Source organism: Typopeltis vanoorti, chromosome 4 (assembly GCF_054136105.1).
Source record: "Typopeltis vanoorti isolate ZY-2024b chromosome 4, IOZ_Tvanoo_1.0, whole genome shotgun sequence".
NCBI lineage: Eukaryota > Metazoa > Arthropoda > Arachnida > Uropygi > Thelyphonidae > Typopeltis > Typopeltis vanoorti.
The window spans coordinates 129,570,735-129,590,698 of record NC_143552.1 but is presented as its reverse complement, the minus strand read 5'-3'; the positions used below and the strand labels follow the sequence as shown (position 1 = coordinate 129,590,698).

The window sequence follows — 19,964 nt, the reverse complement described above, 5'->3', positions numbered from 1 at the left end:
TTTTTTTAGAACTTTTGCTAATTTATGTAAAACAGTACTTATGTAAGGAATAGATATATTGCTTTTGAATCTATTTGTTTCTTCTGAGTGATGTCTGGGAGGATTAAGAAGGAATTTGTTAATGATTTTCTTGGAATATCCATTAACTTCGAAAGAAGTTATCAGATGGTTTATTTCTGTAAGCAGAAATAAACTTTATGTATATATATATATATATATATATATATATATTGGGTTGTGGGGGCAACAGCTGCAAGAGGAACTTCGAATGGTCACGATCCTCTACCACCAAAGCTCAGGTGTTCTGATGGGATTCCCAAACGTGTCCACCCAAGGTTTTGGATATAATCTATTCAGTGAGTCCTTGGCTTTCCACGTGGCCTCCCACCCTCTGGCTTGGCAAAGAGGGCCTGCTGAGGGAGCCTCTCTTGTGGCATTCTGACCAGGTGCCCGTACCAACATAACTGTGATCTCTCAACACGGAGAAGCAGCGGTTGAGTATTGAAGGTTTCCCGAATTGCAGAACTTCTGACTCTGTCGAGTCTTGTCAGCCCCGGAACCCTTCGAAGGAACCTCATTTCAATGCGGACACGAATCCGCTTGGATTCGTGTCCGCATTCTTTTGGTCATTACCCAACTCTCATGACCATAGGTGAGGATGGGGACATAGACTGTATTGAAGACAGCCAGCTTTGCCTTCTGGCTTAACTCTCGCTTCAATACTACCGAACGGCCAAGCTCCCGCAATATTGAGCTTGCTAAGCCAATTTGAGTATCTAGCTCTACGTCCCATTTTCCATCATTCGTGAATATAGACCCAAGGTATTTAAACTTCTCCACTTGCCTCATTGGGACTCCACTTACATGTAGAGTGCACTGGGATGGTTGTCTTGAGACCACAAATGTTTCAGTTTTGACCACACTGATCTTTATTCCAGCATCTGCTCAAACAGCTACAAACCTATTCAGGGTCCACTAGAGGTCATCTGTGGAAGAGCTAAGCAGAACTAAGTCATCTGCAAAAGGCAGACGTCCAATGCTGACACACACACACACACACACACACACACACACACACACACACACACACACACACACTGCCTCGGCTGTGCCTATCAATCCAGTCCATAAATATTATGACAAGAAGGGGTGACAGAACACACCCTTGGCGGAGGCCAATGGAGACTGTGAAAAGTTTATACTTTTTGCTGTTACCCTGACACAAAACTCTGGGCATTCATACAGGGACTTGACGGCAACTAATAGTTGGCCATCCATTCCATACTCCTGTACTACTTGCCAACGCTTATCCCGAGGAATCCAGTCATATGCCTTCTCCAAGTCCACAAAACATGTGCAGACATTCTTGGCATATTCCCAAGATTTCTCAAAGACTTGCCTTAAAGTGAATATATATATATTTTATATATAATTTATATATACTGTATATAGTGCTATGATGGCCTCCTGTATATAATCACCATCATCATCAGCAGCATTCTTTAATAAAATCATGCCCTGTATGTTCAAAAATAGCAGAAAGTATAATATGATTTAATATGTTAACAGCTTTTTTTTTCATGAACAGTTTGTTATTGTTTATTTAAAAACTAATCAAAAGGTGCCACTGAATTCATGTTAATTAGTAGTTGTCCCTTTAAAACGGCAATGAAAATGTCATCCAATGGAGGGTCAATATTTTCTGGGAAGAAAGAAAGACTGAAAGCTTTCGCTGATGCATTGGTAGCACTTGTATTAAAATCTGCACTGAATTTAACTCATATGTATAATTATACATTTTAGTTAATGTATACAAGAAGCAGTTAATTAAGTGTACAGTAAAGATGAATAATGATGTTACCATGGCAACAGGATACGGTTTAGATATCGGAATACCGCTTTGAGAGGCTGGTGGGGTATTTCTGCCTCTTTGTATATCCGTCCCTCTTTCGTAGTTTAGCCGCATGCGCTGAAATCGTTACTATCTCAAAGGTTCTATCATGGAGGTTAAAATGAAGTGGTTAATGTGTCCTTGGTTTTTCGATTTTCGTATCTTGCAAATAAAATAAAATAACATCGTATTCAACTTTTATGATCCGTCTGTTAAGAGACACGTTTGCATGTTTGTGCGTGATAATAAAAATGGAAAATTGGTAAGCAAGCGTCTTTTTTTTATATTTTATTTATTTATTTTTTCTTTCTTCGAATGTTAGTTGAAAGTTAATTGCTTTCCAGTATTTGGAATTTTCACTGATGTATCTAGTTTCGATATTGCACTAGACACATTTATTTGTTTTTCTTTTCATGTGCATGTTCATGATTTTAAAATTTCATTAATTTAGCACATATTTATTTTTCATCAATAGATCTGGCAACTGTGTATTAGAGGAAATTATTTCCATAATTAAACATACCAAGTTGTTTGTTCACGTGTAGCGCGTATGAAATAGATGCAGTTGTTATTTATTTATTTTATTTTATTTTTATTTTTAATTTTTTTTAATAGTAAGAGCACTAGGTATCATGTATTTACATCGAAATGAGGGAAAAGGAAATAATAAAATTCATCTCTATTTAAAAGAAAATAGCGAATGTTTTTACTACTGTGATATAGTTTTAAAACAATGACATATTGCTAAAAAGTAATTATTGTGATACTTATAAGAAAATCAGAAAAATAAGGAAATATAATTTAAGAATAAAGAAATATACCTGTTTTGTTTTGAATACTGATTGATTAATTAATGATTGAATGACTGAATAATTAATGGTTAAAGCATATTTCCAATTTTCTATATGCTTGCAAGACATTTGATATCACATAGTTATCATAAAAATTCTGTGTGTGAGAAAGAGAGAACGTGTCATTAATTATAAATACATAAAAATTATCAATTATCAAAAACGACTGTCATAGCAATTTTTTACATTTTTCTTTAAAAAAATGCAATTTTTTTTATGCTGTAATTTAAAAAAATTCAGTTCAAAGATTTGCACATTTATTAATGGAAAGTGACAATATATTCCATTTTCCACTGCCTGCTTTTGTAGTTCAATAATTAAAAGCCACTGCTTATTTACTCCAAGGGTGTGGGTTCAAATCTTGCATAAGGCTTGGATCTTTTTAAAAACCAACTGGATGAGCTTACATAGCTCCTTGAGTTTAAAAGGTTTGCCTTTAAATAAATAAAAATTACTGATATTCAAAAACCGTATCTCCATATGAATACAGCTGATTTTTTATTTATTTATTAATAAATAAAATATGCCAGAGAGAGAAAGAAAGATGCTGTTATTAAGAAACAGTACACTGTGCAATTTCATTTGTCTGGTTCCATAATTAATGTCTTTTAATTAAACCAAACACTCTTTTAGCATTCCAGAACATAGATGTGTAATTTTGTCTATGGAGGAAGCAATATAATATTTTGTTTATGGTTCAATATTTGTGGGTTTGATTTTGCTGATACCCATTTTGGCTCCAGTTATTAAGTGTGCACCACCATATGATATGCCAGCAGACTTAGAAATGTATATTAATCATATGATGATAGTATATCACAATATTGTTCACTCTCTACCTGAGATATCATCAGAAAAGACATTAAAAAGAATTAACAACAAATATTTTGCAGTTAATCATTAATAACATTAATTTATTTGGGTCCTTATTAATAAATAAAAGTAAATAAATAAATAAAGCTGGCTACCAAGCTAATCCCAATTATTAAGGACCTAACTGTAATATTGCATATTACAGCTGGTAATATGCAATATATAGCATTTCCCAGCCAACTCCATCCCATTTTCTTGTTGTATGGTCTTATCCACAAGTGGAGGTCTAATAAGGCAAGCCACCTTGAAAGCATTTCCTACAGTTTAAAAGGGATCTTAGCAGAAATCTTAAAAGATTTCCTAGCTGTAGGAAATGGCAACTAGATGATATTCATTGCTTGGTGAAACATGATCATCCTGCTTATTGGAGGTGTGATGTGGCTATTGCCATGTTTCATCTCTAGTATAATGTCTCCAGTTTCTCTCCCTTCTCTTTTTTTTTTTTTCTTACATGCAGTGTGAGAAGAAAGTGGCCTTGTTGGTCCTACTCTGCACTGTAGTTATTCTCCACACAATACTTCCTCCATTTGAAGGTACGGTGGCAGTAAAGTTGTTTCTGCAGGCTGGCTACCACCAAATAGTGCATAGGGCTGAATCTATTGATAATACTTGTAACTTATTTTAATGGCATTACACCACCACACAACTAAATTAAAAGGATGTTTATTAGCTGGTTTATATTTCACTGGATTTCAAGCCACCAGTATCTTCAAAGCAAAACAACATGTTTTGCAAACCTACACATGACAATGGGTAAGTGAAACAGTTCAAATTGTAACAGACAAAAAATATAAAGTCTTAATTTGGCACCCTCTAATGTGGAATAAAAAAAGTATTACAGCTGAGTAGGAGGTGATCTTAAAATGATAATTATCCAAATTTTTGGCAGATTGATGCAACCATACTTGCTAAGGTTGGGAGAATGCTTCATAGAAATTGCTGTATAATAATAGACAAAAGATATAAAAGACTAAAAATAGTATTTTTGACCTGAAATGACTTCTACATTGTACATTGATTTTCTTCTATGTAGTCCTGTGCGAAAGGAGTATCCAAAGCATAGTCTGCCAGTCCTGACTTGCCATAATAATGGTAGCAAATGTATTTCTTATGTCTTCCAAGACATATGTTAATAGATTTTCATGTCTGTCCAAAGTAGGCAAAGTCACAAGATTAGATGGAAGAAAACCATTATGTTACTTTACTTAGAAAACTATTGTGACTATTTTTAGAGTAAGCAGTGGCCATGAATCATTCTCCTAAACTTAACAAGTATGGTTGTATTAATCTACCAAAAATTTGGGAGATTGTCGTTTTAAGAACAATTACTTCCAACTGTAATACTTCTTTTATTCAACATTAGAAAGCACCAATTAGGACTTTATTTGTTACAATTCGAATTGTTTCACTTACCCACTCTTGCATGTAAATTGTAACATGTTGTTTTGCTCTGAAGATGCTGGTTTGAAATCCAGTGAAATACAAGCCAATCAATAAACACCCTTTTAAGTTAATTTTGTGTTTGTTAGCTAGACTATTGATAACACTTTGAGTGGTTTCTTGAACAGCTTGAAAATAATCCTGTTTTGAACTGTTTACTCTCTGCCAGGTTATCCTTGGAAGAATTCCATGTATATAGCAGTTTGCAGGGGTGGGGGGGGGAAGCACTATCAAGGCTACACCTGGAGTGGTGTTTCAGTATTCCTTGTGTAGGAGCCATGTCAACAATTCCTTCTTCCTATTCCATACCCCTAGAGCAATGCCTCTATACGTTTTATACTATATAATTTCCAATAACTATAGTTATAAAACTATATTTTAAAAAATATGTATGTGTGTGTGTGTGTACACCCAAAAAAAAATCCGACAAAACTCCTCTGTGTGACTAGTGCTTGTGTTGGCAACTCCAACAATAACCTTTTCCATGTTCCTTTACTACATATTTTCCATCTCCCAGTCAATTTCATTCTTATATCTAAAGGCACTACAATGATGCCAGTTGTATAACCTTCGAAATTTCTGTACCTCTTTTCATGATCTGATTATTGCTTCTGCTCTCCTTATTCAAGTGCTTGCTGTGTTCTAATAATAACAACAACAACTGAAATTATTATTCTTTCTGTTGTGAATGCCTTTATTCCCTGCTTCACTCAAAATCCCTAACCGTGATCCAAGCCCCCCCCTCTCTCTCTCTCTCTCTCTCTCTCATGGCTACTGCAAATAAATTATCAACAAAACAGACTGCATTAATCCAAATGCACTAAATCTAAATTATCTCCTGCTGAATCAAATTCTAGTCGAGCCTTTTTGAATAAAGCTTATTCTCTGCTGTCTTTCCCCCTCTCTCTCTCTCTCTATTTTCCTGATAGAATAATGAAAAGATAAGGTGCATCTCTTGACACCAGTGTTTCTCCTCCAACTCTTGTTTAGATGACCAATGCATATATCACCGACTATTCCATAAACTATCCTCAGTATGTCTCCTCTGATCTTTGACCGAAGGACATTAGAAAAATAATCAGTAGCCTTCATACCAATAAGTCCTTTGGCCTGGATGATATCCCTTCACTTGAACTAAAAGCTTGTGCTCTAGAATTAATCTAGTCTCATATGGAAGTGGCAGGTTTTTTCTCCTGGAAACTTGGATTTTTCATCCCACAAAACAGGCAAACTGGCCAGAAGAGCACATGCAATTTATAGACATATTACACTTGCCTCATAGTCTTTGTTGCTTTGGCCATAAATTAAAATCACCAACCAACAATCCAGAATTAACATCATCCTCTATCACCTTTACAAGCTGTCCTACTCATCTGACATCTATCCAACAGCATGGAAGCAAGCTTTTATCTGGCCTGTTCCCAAACAGGTAGAAAAAAGTCAACCATCAACTGCTGTCCCATTGTCCTTACCTCATTACTAATTAACTCACTTATTTAAATTATATGAATAACATTAATAACAAATAGTAAATTAAATAAGAAACCTCCGCAGAGTCAACAGGTCTACATAGGTCTCTAATTCTTCTCCTTTGATTTTGCTCTCTACTTTGCATAAAATGTCTTCCTTCTTAATCATGTAAGACTCCTACAATATTAAACAAAATTAATATTTTTGCAATTATTAGTTATGAAATTATTAATTATTTAATTATTATATTGTAGAATATGTAATTTTGTTATTTACATAATTTAGATTATGCATAAGGAAAAAATATTTATTGACAGCAATGATATTTTAATCGTGTATCAACTTGTCCAAGAGAAACGAAAAGGAAACCTGGAAGACCAGCCTTAAGGTGGGAAGACCCAATGATTAAGAAAGTTGGAAGAAAATGGAGAAGAAAGGTCCAAGGCAGGAATAGCTGGACAGTTTACAATCTGCAGTCATGGAGAAGTCCTGACTGAAATCACAGGTCCATTCAAGGTAATCAACTTACTTCAGTAAAGACATCGGGTTTACTACATGGTTCTCATAGGCAAATCCATTCATCTTAAAAACCTCAAAAAGCTACTTCTCACTTCATAAGTAAAACAAGGTGCAAATTAAATTGTGAATAAGTCTGAACGGTTGGCAAATAAATAGAGATATCAGTTTATTATAGCTGACATCTGTATATGGGAGACTTCATGCTCTATGGGAAGAAATGGAGAAAGTAAAGGATCTTGGGCAGGGGGGGGGGTAATGGTAGATAGAAATTTGAAGTTCAGAGGATATATTATAAAGATTGTAACATCCTAGATCAGGTTGCATCCTAGAGGATTGTTGCAGTACTGAGGAGGAAAGACATTGACTTGAAGATAGTTCATTTTATAGGGCCTCAATCAGGTTACATTTGGATTTTTTGCTTAGATCTGGTCACTGGTATTTGAAAGGGATGTAGTAACTGCAGAGAGGGTGCAGCAGTGGATAACAAAGTATATCAGGACTGCAGAACATTGGTTATGAGGATAACAAAAATTATATCGGGACTATAAGACATTGGTTATAAGGATAGAACGAGGGCACGTAATCCACAGAGTATGGCAGAAAAGGAATGATATGACTGAGATATTTACCAGATTGATACTGGGTAAATTTTTCATATGGTAGAACAAGAGGAAGAAACAAAGAGAAGAGGCCAGCCCTGGAAGTTGCAAAAGGAAATAGTGAATAAGTAGTAAATTTTTGCACATTAGAAGCTTGGAATCCACTGCATTGAGATGCTGGTGAAAGTGCAGACAGTGAATGTGTTTAAAGAGTGGTAGGGGAGGCTTTGTGTTAATCTTGGTTTTATTATTATTCTGTACTTTCATGGAATTATAAGATTCATTTTGGAAAGTCCACCTTAGACAACATAGTCTATCATACCACTTCTTAATGGAGAAAGGAATTAAACAACAGTTTAAGACTTACAATATTTTGTCTGTTATAGAGACATTTTCATGGATATAATATAAATTGTACAACACACAAGCAAAACATAAAGTAACTTTGCAGAATAAAGTCAAGAATCATACCCAGAAAATGCACGTTGTATGGGTATTAATAGGAAGCTTAGATGCTTAAGAATTGCTTCCCCTCCCCCATATTGTTAAAAGTAAGAGAAGTGTTTTGAGAAAACTTCACATATTAAATGTATTTTGAGAAGTGTGGATGCTGGATACAGAAATGGATGTGTGAGTGGACAAGAAATGATTGAGTTGGCCAGTATGTGAGTGGGGAAACATTCAGGTCTGGAGAGGAGTGTAAAATCAGTGATAATAAAATGAAATGGCTGGGAGGGATATGGAGGAGTCACATCTAGAAATAATCTCAATAAGACTTGTTATAGAACCAGAAATGAGCTGTTATGTTTGTTGACAAATTCAGATATCTAGAATAAGTGAAATGTTCAGGATAGAAAGGGTGAAGGAATTCTGTTAATGGTAGCAGAGGAGTTATGTCCATCCAAGGTGGAGATCCAAGTAGTAAATAATTGCAGTGCGTTTGAGGCAGTATGGTTTGATGTAGAGGTGGTCAGGATGAAATATTTAGTTGGGTATTGCTGTAGACCTGGTAATGTGGAGGGTAATGAGAAGGAAATATATAAGCAAATGATATGGAAAATAAGAAAAAGGTGATAATTATGGATAATTTTAATTGTGATAATATAGATTTGAATGAAAAGGCTGGAATCTGGAGGCAAAGAGAATGAGTTTGTTCAGTTTTTGAGGGACATACTTTAGACAGTATGTAATGGACAGCATGCAAGAATCAATGGATTTGATTATCTTGTTAGAGGATGTTATTGTAAATGAAGTGTCAAATCTTCCTCCATTTGGTGCAAAATCACCATGCAATGATCATTTGGGTAGTGGCCAGCCATATAAGGACTTCTGTGAGAAAAGGATATATGTGGAATTATGTCCCTTTGGAATTGAATGGAAAAGAGATCAATGCAGCTTCACCCCTACTCAGAAACGATCTGAAAGAGGCAGTGTCTGAATGTGTTCCAAAAGTCAGGAGGTTAAATAAGGTAGGTATGAAATGGATGAATGAAAAGGTGAGGCCTTCAATCCAAAGGAAGAAAGCATTATGGAGCCAGCACAAGATGAGTGATAATGATCAGTTGCATGAGGGAGCATAAAGAGCAGGAGATAATATGATTTGCTTGATGAAGGTAGCAAAAGTGCAGTAGGAGCAGCAGTTATGAGGGGGGGGGGGGAATTCCAGGAAGTTCTTTTGATACTATTAGAAGAAAGAATAATTATGGAAGGACGTTATTGCTTAGTGAAATGATAGAATGATAACTACTGAAGAGAATGTAGTTGAGATGTTAAATTCATAAAGCAGTTCATAAAGATAATTTCATCCTCATGAATGTAATATCTTGCAGAACTTGAGAAGGGAGGAGAAGGTACTGATGGTAAATGTGCAGGATGCATATGAGGAATTGAGTAAACTTGGTGTTAATCAGGATGTAGAATTTGATGTTATATCACCACATGTTTAGAGGTAGTGTTCGGAAGTTTAAAAAAAAAACCATCAAAGCTGTTACCATAAGTCTTAGATTGAGCCAAGCTCTAAAGGAGTGAAAAGAAGGCAAACTGGTTCTGGTTCATAAGGGAGGTGATTGGACTAAGGCTTTGAATTATAGGTCAATCTGGAGCTGTCTGTTATTAAATTGTTGAAGAGATTAATTAGGACGAAGGTTCAGAATTGGGTTGACAACAGCAGTATTCTCTTTGATGGTCAAAATAACTTTGCTAAAGGAAGATTGTGTTTTAGCAATCTACTTACTTATTAGAACAAGTCAGCAAATGCATTGGACAAGGACGATGCATTCATCGGTATATTTAGATTTTGAAAAGGCCTTTGATAAATTGCCACATGACAGCTGATAATTACATTGGACCGGATGGGGCTGGATAGTAGATTAGTTCGCTGTCTGATGGATAAGCTGTATATGTGGGAGCAATATCCCGGAAGAGGAAAGTCACTTGTTTGTCCCAAGGGTCTATTTTGAGGCTGTTTGTGTTAACTCGTATGTCAATGATATTGGAATAGGTTTAAATAGTGATATGCAGTTATTGGCAGATGATGCAAAGTTGGGAGTAGCTATGAGTAGTTGAATTGATATTGTAGTTTTGCAAAAGGGCTTGAATAGATTGAATGAATGGACCAGTTCAGTGTTGCAAAGCGTAAGGTGTTAGAACTTGGAAAGCAGAGATGAGATGTCAAGTTTAAGAATGATGGGAATATCTTAGAGAAGATGAGAAATCTAGGAGACCCGAAATTTCAGGGACATTTTACTAAAATTATGAGGGCAGCACAGCAGATTATGACAGTGATGTGGAGGACAATATGTATTCTGATCAAGGCCTTATACAACAGAATCATAAGGCTTTGATCAGCCTACATATGGATTATGGTGTACACAGATTTGATCATCTGGTTTTCAAAGGGATGAAAAGATATTGGAAAGGATTCCAAAGACAATTGCCTAAGGTGTTTATGTTCTCTAGAATGTTGAGTATGAAATCAGATTGAGGAAATGCAGATTGTAGAGTCTGGTGAATAGGAGGGTATGATAGTGACATATCCTCTAGGGTTATTACCAGATTAATATGGATGAGATTTTTCATAGAATGGGTGAAAATAGGGGGAGAACAAGAGGCCATCCTTGGAAAAGCTGTGTAAGAAGGAAGTGAGCAGGAGGTTGAGGAGTAGATTTTTGTGTGTGTGTGTGTGGAGAGAGTGGTAGGTGATTGGATTGCATTGCCATAGAGTATTGTGAGTGTGGAGAGAGTGAGTGCATTTAAGGCACAATATGATGAGTTGTATTGATGACGAATCTTTTGACTTCATGGAGGTCTGATGATGTTAATAATATTCTAACCAAAGTCTTCCCATGACTTTTGTTTTGCTACTTTTACACATTACTTTGCTTACATTTTTCTGCATTTTTCTCAGAGCACATGCTGACATACTTGCTAGGAACTTTACATACACGTTCTCCTTTTTCAGCAAAACGATTGAGTGGGATTTGAAGTTACTGAAAGAAGGTCGTTTATGAATAGGAGAAAAAGTGGACACATATACAGAACCCTGGAAAGGGTATTCCAGCACTGCTGGGAAAATATGTGGAAAGGCATTGAAAATGTCCAGAGCCGTCTGCTGTAACATGTAGGAAATGACATCTTTGCAGCCCAGCTGCAAGAGACAGATTGTAGACTTTAAGATGGAAATTTGATAAGAAGGCCCAACCTGATCAATGTCCTGAAAATGTCTAGAGCAACCACTTACATTTCTTTGGATCTTTCCATAGCTTGAGTTCATAGATATATAATGCTGACAAAAAAAAAAGTATTGAAAATAAAAAATATTCACTGTGGTTTGAGAATCCATATTGGTGGTTACTAATTAATTGGTAGATAAAGTGTTAAAGTTAATTGTTGGTGTTCTCCATTGTTTTTGACAGAGAGCTGTGGTGAGTACAGTGAGATGATAGTTCGTTTTTATATCTTTTCTTTGGTATGGATAATACATGCTTGTTTCTGTACTGTGGGATAGATGCCAGATGAGTATGAGTAATTATAAAAGATGTTATAGGATGGGTATTAATTCTGGTTTTGAGCATAGCTGAGGGGTACCATAAGGACTAGAACACTGGTGGTATCAAAGTACTCAGGATTCTTCTGAGGAAGAAGGAAGCATGCAGTGAAGTATTTTTGATAAAGCTGTTGGAGGAGGAGGGGGTATTTTCCCTTGGTCATCATTGCAGAAGAGCAAAATTTTGGATAGACAAAACTTGTGTTCAGTAGTCTTGGGTAAAAGGTTGGTCGTTTGTAGAGCCTCTGCTACTAATGGCTCACGAAAAAAGTTAAGAGTTTGAGTGCGGTTAGTAGTTGGAAGGGGATCTATCGTTCGATGCTGTTGGCACACTCTCCCTCGATGAGTCTTTGGACTCCCTGGGGTGTTTAATAATAAAGGATCAGAATGCTTGACTACCTGTACAGGAGGCAAGTTTTTTTGCAGTTTGCCCACACAAAGTTTACTTTGTATTTGCCGATGGTCTTTTTGGCATCTTTTGCATGCTGTAGTTTAGTTTATGTGATGCTGGAGTTTTGATGTTGAGACTCTTAGTGTGCTAATTTTTTCCTTGGATCACCTTAACACACATTATTATTATTATTGTTATTATTATCATTGTTATCTCAGACTGCCATTCATTCAAAGGATTCATCACATGAACATGCACAGCTCATCATACCATGCTTGAATGCATTCACTGTCTCCATGCTCACTACATGCTTAGGCAGTGCATTCCAATCTCTATACAAAAAACCTACTTATATGTCTCAGTCATCTTGCCCTCCTCCTCCTATCCACTAGACTGCAAATTGCATTTTCCCAATCTCTCTTCATACTCAACATTCCAGAGACCAGAAAACACCCGTTAGTCAGTTTTTCTGGACCCTTTCCAATATGTGTTCATCCTTTTGAAAACTAGGTGACTAAATCTGTATGCATTAATCCATACAGCTTGATCAAAGCTTTATAACATCCATAATTCTGGAATCATAGCATCCGTAATTCAACAACATTGGTGTCCTTCTTCTCATCACCATAATCTGTTGTGCTGTCCTCACAATTTTAGCAATGTATCTCCAAAATTTTAAGTTCTTATCCACTATCATCCCCTTGATCCCATCTCCTTGACCTATTTTTTCCCACACTAATTGTATACTCTGCATTCTATCTTTGCTTCCCCAATTTTAAAACCTACACTTTGCAACATTGAACTGTCATACCACTTTCTTGTCCATTCAAGTTCTCTTGCCAAGTTTCAACATCTGTTCTTACGTATGGAGAGAAGTCTAGATTTGAATGGAACAAGGAACAAAGGGCCTTTATTCTAGTAAGAATTATTGAAATCACAGGTCATTCCATCTTGCTCAAGGATACGAAACTGAGGATGGTTGGGTAAAGGATATTCCATAGAAAAGGCGACTTGGATCAGGCTATGGTCAGAGTTATCATGAGGAGAGATGAGAGTCCAGTATATTTATCAGAATTAGTTAAGAAGAGATCAAATTTGTTGGAGGGTCAAGAAGATTATCAGATATTCTGGAAAATAGACAGTTTGTGAAAGATCATTGCTGATGGCAAATATCACATCTTCAAAAAGCAGGATTTTTTTGCCCAAACTTTTAATTTACATTACTTGTATTACAGAAAACTCCTGTGACCGAAAGTGAACTTGTTATTAATAGTTCAGAATTAATGTAAAAATGCATTTTTTAAAATGCTTGTTTTCATGGAACAGATTTGAAGATGTTATTGGTTTGCTGATTTAATGTATACTTGGGTTAGGTGTTGGATTTTTTTTGGACCTAAATTTTTAGACCTCTGTAGCGCAAATTGGAAGAAGGAGGGAATGTTGCATCCTTTGATTGGAAAAGACAGTTTGATTCTCGTCGTGATGGGAGGAATCTTCGTATGGATTTTTTTTCAACTGAAGGTGAGTTAACCAGAAAACCCTGTTACCTCATATGGAGGTAGCAGGGTTTTTCCCTCCTGGAAACTTGTGTTTTTCATCCTGCATACAGACAAATTGGCCCTTCAGAACACACGTGATGTTCTGAAGATGGTGTTGATGTAGATGATTATGGTAGTAGAGGTTCAATGTAGTGGTGGAGATGGAGAGTTGTAGAGTAGGTGTCCTCCCTCGATGTGTCTTCAGACTCCTTGGAGGTGTCACAAACTAATAATAATAATAACTAATCACATTTATTCCAACTGATCAGTGGAATTGGCAAAAGGGAGACCAGTTTGTGTTGTGAAAGTTGAAGTCCCCAAAATAATGTCACTCTTTGGGTACTTGGATTACAGAAAATCAAACTTCAGAGCCAAATAATGAAAAAAAAAGGTCAGAATGGTTATTAGAATTTGGAGAGTAATAGATACAGCAAATGAAGGGGAAAGAAAATATTGAGCCAGAGCAGGCTGAAAAGAGGGTATTCAGAATTCATCATTCTCTGACAAGGGCTTTCACAAATGCACTGCTAAATATTTCTTGACCTTGTGGTGGAAGGAATAATGTGGGTTTAGTTTGGAAAGTTTAGGTGGACATTAGTTGTTGAGTATACCAGCTGAGATTCTACTAAGGATAACAGATTAGATTTGGATGTCTGTGAGTTGTACATGATTTATATTAGAGGTGAGACCACAAGAGTAACCTTTTTTTTTATGATCCACAGTGTTATCTCAAAATTATCTATGACTAGAAACATGTACTGTGGGGTGAAAGAACTACAAACATGCCTTGTACATAGAATTCATCCAGTATCTTTCAGATGCTCCTCAAGTGTCACATCCGCTTCTCTATGCATGACTCTTTCTGACTTTGCATTACTTATTTGCAAAGAACTGCATATCTCCCTCCCCCCCCCAATATCATTAATGTTATAAGTTGCTGATACTTATCAGACAGCAAATCTCCTATCTAAGTCACTGATCCATTATCTAACTTCATCCATTCCAATTTAAATACCAACTTGTTATGTGGCATGTCAAAGCTTTTTCAAAATCCAAATATATTACTCTGCATGCATTTTCTTTGTTCATCATTAGCAATCTACTTATTTAGCAATAAGTAGATTACTGAAATACTGCCTTGCATAGGGAAGGCAATATATTATAATCTATAGGGCTAAATGGCCTCGCCTACTCCCCGTATACGGGAATAAAAAAAAAAAAGGCGTTAGCTGATTTTTTTTTTTTTTTCTATATCGTTTCATCATCTCTTCCTGACCTTCATAAATCCATGCTGACCCTCAACCTAATTCTGGATCCTGATCCTCCAACTACAACTTCAGAAACACAGATTGGCCTTTTACTTGAAGTCTCAGTCTTACTCTCTCTCTCTCTCTCTTTGTGAAGAAGTAATTTTATCCCTCTCCTACCATTCCCTTGGGGCTTACTCATTGTGATGCTTTTTAACAAAAGCTTTACAATGGATAGGAAGCTCAACCTCTTGTCATGGCTACCATTGACTCCCTAGAACACTCGTTTAAAATTGATGAAATATTATTGAGTTCTGTCACCTTAATTTCTCATATATCTTTTATATATATATATATATGCTTTTACAAGGGATATTCCATTCATACTTCAAGCTATGTTTGATATTACATGTATGAAAATGAAATATCTTGATGAATTGCTTATTAACTATATCAGCTACATTCGTTACATTTGTTATCAGTCCACTATTTTCATCTAACATATCTTCCCATAATTATGCATTTATCTACTAACCACATATCAAAAGTACTCTCTAGGAGATTCCTTGGTCTGATTGGCTAATTGCTGCTCATTCTGCACTTTCAATTTCTGTACTTAGTTACCATCCCACTCTATATACTTCTCATGTAGCTGTCGTCTCCCACCTTATATTGTCTCCATAATGCCTTCTTCTTCTGGATTGCATGCTTTATCTTACTATTCATCAATTTCACATCTATCCGGTTTTTGTATATACATATACTGTGTGTGTTTGTGCGCACACATGCATTGTCTACTTCCACTTCCAGCCATACTCTCTTAGAACCACTGTTATATTCATCATATTCATCCAGCCATGTTTTGCTCATTCCAAGAATTTTCAGGAAAATGAATTCAATGCCATAATTTTTTTTTTCCATGTGGACCCACATCTTCCCTGCATACCTCTAACTCATGTAACTTTTGTTATCTATATCTAGTCCTATCTGTGGTTTCTTTTTCTTTATTGTGATGCCTCCACACCTGACCTTGATCTCCTCCCCCTTTCATCACAACCAATTCTGTTTTTTTTCCTGGCCAATCTACTCCTTATGTCCCAAGCCATCTTGTTATTATGTTAATATTATTTAGATATCTAAATAAAAAATGTCTTCAGTACCAATTAAAGAGAACTTCCTAACCAAAAATAATATACTGACTCCAGAAACATTCAGGGAATGTCTTTGTCATTTTCATTTCCATTTAGTAGAATCCTGAAGTAGCTTGATAAAATTTTGTTCATGTTTGCTTGGTCTCTAGGATAGCATCCCTACATTATCCAGTATTAATGTGTGACAAGTTTATAACCTATTACGGGTGTGATTCACATAATACATCAACTGCAACCGTGATATATTGTCAGATGCCCAAACAAATCGAAGTATTAACAAGTTAGTTGAACAGTATAAGAGAGGGAATGAGAGAGAGTTATGGGAGAGATAGAAGAGGAGAGAATGGGATGTTGTATGAATGATAGAAGAGGTGAGAATAGGATAAGTGGAAGAGAAGGAATGAGTGTCAGATATAGGAATGATAGAAGTTGAAAGTTTATTTTTCACTAGGTTAGACTATAATAAATTTAGTTTAATCCTTTATCCAAGTGTGAGCAAACAAAGTTTGCACCTGAAAGTATCTTCAGGACTGGCGTCAGGTAGTACAACACCAGGCAACGCGTAGCAAAGGTGGACCAAGCTAACATCACTCCTATCTCAGTATCTCCCATAATGCAAAACACATCTCCTTGTGGATATGTATAATGTTATGGATTAAGGGAAGGGCCACTACTCAGACTAGTTTTGACCTTTATTGAGGTCTCTTCAGTGGGAGCCAGGCCCAAGTGGAGATACTAGCCAGAAGCATTAGCAAGGTCATCTTTACCTATAGGAGTTGCCAAAAGGTGTGCCACCTTTTTATTAAATTACTCTGGATTTAGAGAAAGATGTTGAAAGTCTATTTTTCACTAGTCTAACCAACATTTTTATTAGTTCTGTATAAATACTTACAAAAACAATAACTAACAGAATAACACCTATTCTGGATTTAAAACTACTAGTAGAGCAGGATGGATTATGAAAAGGATATGATACAATTGATTATATACATGCACTGAGGCAAATCATGGAACAGAACAGAAGAATATCAAAAACCTCTGTTTAGCATTTATAGATTATGAAAAGCCTTTGACAACATCAAAACTTCTTCAATAATAGAAACTCTAGAAAATCAATCCATATCAAGTAAATATGTGGAACTGTTAAAAGAAATATACAAAAATGGAACAGCACTATACGACAAATAGAAAGCTACAAGATCCCTATACAAAAAGGGGATAAGAGAGAGAGATTTTATATCTCCTAAAATTTTTACAGCAGCACTTCAGATGATTCAAAAAATTAACTGGTGTTCCAAAGGCATGACAGTAAAGCGAAAAATTAACAATTTAAAATATGCAGATGATGTATTAATTTCAGAATGCACAAAAACCTACAGGAAACGATAAATATACTTAACATAGAAAGCAAGAAGATAGGTCTTAAAATAAATAGAGAAAAAACAAAAAGTTATGTTCAATAAGTACTTAAGAGCAAAAACAATAAAGCTTGATGATGAACCAATAGAAATAGTCTCCTCTTATATGTACTTGGGGCAACTTTTTGACATTGAAAATGAATTACGGAGCAAAATTAAAAGAAGAATACAGTTGGGCTAGTATTAATTTGGGAAATTGAACTACATCTTCAAAAATAACTTACCCATCTGCCTCAAAAGTAAAGTATTCGACCAATGTTTATTACCAGTACTCATCTATGGCTCAGAAACCTGGACACTAACTAAACAAATGGAAAAATAAATACTGGTGACAGAAATAAAAATGAAGAGAATCATCCTAGGAATAACACTAATAGATAAAAAAAAGGGGGGGGGGGGAAGGAATGGATCAGATCACAGACAAAAGTCTTGGATGCAATAAAAATTGTAAAAGCATCCAAATGGGGATGGGCAGGACATCTGGCTCAAGGAACGGACAATAGATGGATAATAAAAGTAACAGAATGGATATCAACTGGAAAGAGAAGACAAGGACACCCAAAAACAAAATGGGCAGATGAAATAGAAAAACTGGCTGGAAAGAGATGGATGGTGGAAGCAGAAGACCAGGAAAATTGGAAAATCATGAGGAGGACCTTTATTCAGAAATGGATCGAAAATGGCTGAGAAATATATATGGAATATCTGAATATAAGAACGTGATGGTGATTAGTGAATACCATGGGGGTTCTATCCTTGGACCACTCCTGTTTAACTTTGGGAATGGTTTAGAGGGAAACATTCAGTTGTATGTGGATGGCATAAGTTGGGTTGGATAAGAGACATCTGATATGGAATCCTTACAGGCTGACTTGACAGACTGATTCTATGGGAACAGGTTAATAAGTGTCAATTTAATGTTGAATTATAAGGATTCCTGACAGACTAGAGTCAAAGTGCAAGGTTATGCATTTTGGACTGAAGACATTGCAGACTGAGTCATATTAATGGACATTTACTGCAATTAGCTAATGAAGACCTAGAGAATATGCTGTCAGCGAACTTTGTGAAGCTGGCCTGGTTGGCCTAGTGGTTAGCGTATCCACTCTCCAGCCAAAAGGCTGTGTGTTCAAATCCCACCATGGGCATGGATGTTTGTGATTGTCTGTGAAAATACTAGTGGTGGTGGTAAGCAGTAGATGCCGCTGGTGTAGATAATGACAAAGGCAGAGATGTGGAGTAGGTACCCTCCCTCGGTGAGTCTTGGGACTCCCTGGAGGTGTCGTGTAATAATAATAATAATTGTGAATGTATCTTCAAGGCTGTCAGTTGAAATTCACTGAACCAACTTCACTGCCTCCTCTTTCATTCCATCTACTTCTGTCCTGTGGAACAGCCTCCCCATTCTGCCTTCCCTAAAGATCAATCCTCAGGTTCAAGCAAAATGTGAAGAGATTCCTCCTTCCTTTTATTTCTCTTGTCCACACACAGCATTAATATGCTCTAGGTCTTGTGGCCTTTCATATATCGATCATATATATATATATATCTGGGCTCGGGACCATATTTAAATATACATATATATTTTATCTGGGCTCGGGACCAGCACATGGCTGGGATGTATTCATGACTGTAGTCCATGTGCATTCAGGAGGCCAGTTTGCCTGTTTGTGGGAGGAAAACCCCCAGATAAACTGGGGAGAAAAACCCTGCTGTCCATTCCCAAGACCAGCTAACTTGGCTATGTCTGAGAGAGAGATCCTTGAGCTCCTCACGTCGATGGCAGGAATCAAACCCAGGACACTCCTTTCTCAGATTGCAAAGCGTATAGCCACTAGACTAACTGTACGGACTATATATATAATAAATAAAAGACCACATTCCAGCACAGTATTCAGAATGTGTCTGAATACTGTGCTCAGATATGGTCACCTGGGTTCCATGAGGATAAGGAAACAGTCAACAGCATTGTGTACTAGCTAACCAGTATTGTATCTCAGAAGACATACTGAAAACATTTGGACTTCAAAGTTTGAGAAATAGGAGGAGAGGAGATATGAGTGAAACATACAACCTAGGGAAGAGATTTTAAAGAATAAAATCCTATAATATGATACAGAATAAATTTTGCATCTCATGGCAAATGTGTGTGTATGTGTGGCAGGGGGATCACTGAGAATCATCCTGGAAGCTGAGTGAGGGTTGGTACCAAAGCATTTGGAGTTCAGGTTCTTTTCATGGCACATGGTGAGTAAATGGAATAAACTGTTAGTGGGCATTGTGTCTACAAGGAATCTTTTCAAGAAAAGTTATGAATAGGTGTCAAGGTAGGCATTACACCTCTGGGGCCCTTCCTCAATGAGTCTGATTCCCTGGAGTTACCTATATATGTTAATAATAATAATGATAATAAGTCGACAAGCATCAGGATCCCCCCCCCCCCCCAACACACACACAAATGCAGTAAATTTAGCATTTCAAGAACTGGCATCTTATTTTTCTTTATAGCTTACTAAAAGCATTATTTTTAT

General features: G+C 36.3%; 1 protein-coding gene across 1 annotated transcript in view; it reads left to right on the top strand.

The window, feature by feature from the left end:
* Window positions 1-2,019: 2,019 nt before the first annotated feature.
* LOC150107671 (uncharacterized) overlaps window positions 2,020-19,964 on the top strand; it is a 236,160-nt gene continuing 218,215 nt past the window's right edge. The window contains exon 1 of the mRNA XM_090392165.1: window positions 2,020-2,153. The gene's annotated coding sequence lies outside the window, so the exon portion shown is untranslated. The remainder of the gene's footprint in view (window positions 2,154-19,964) is intronic.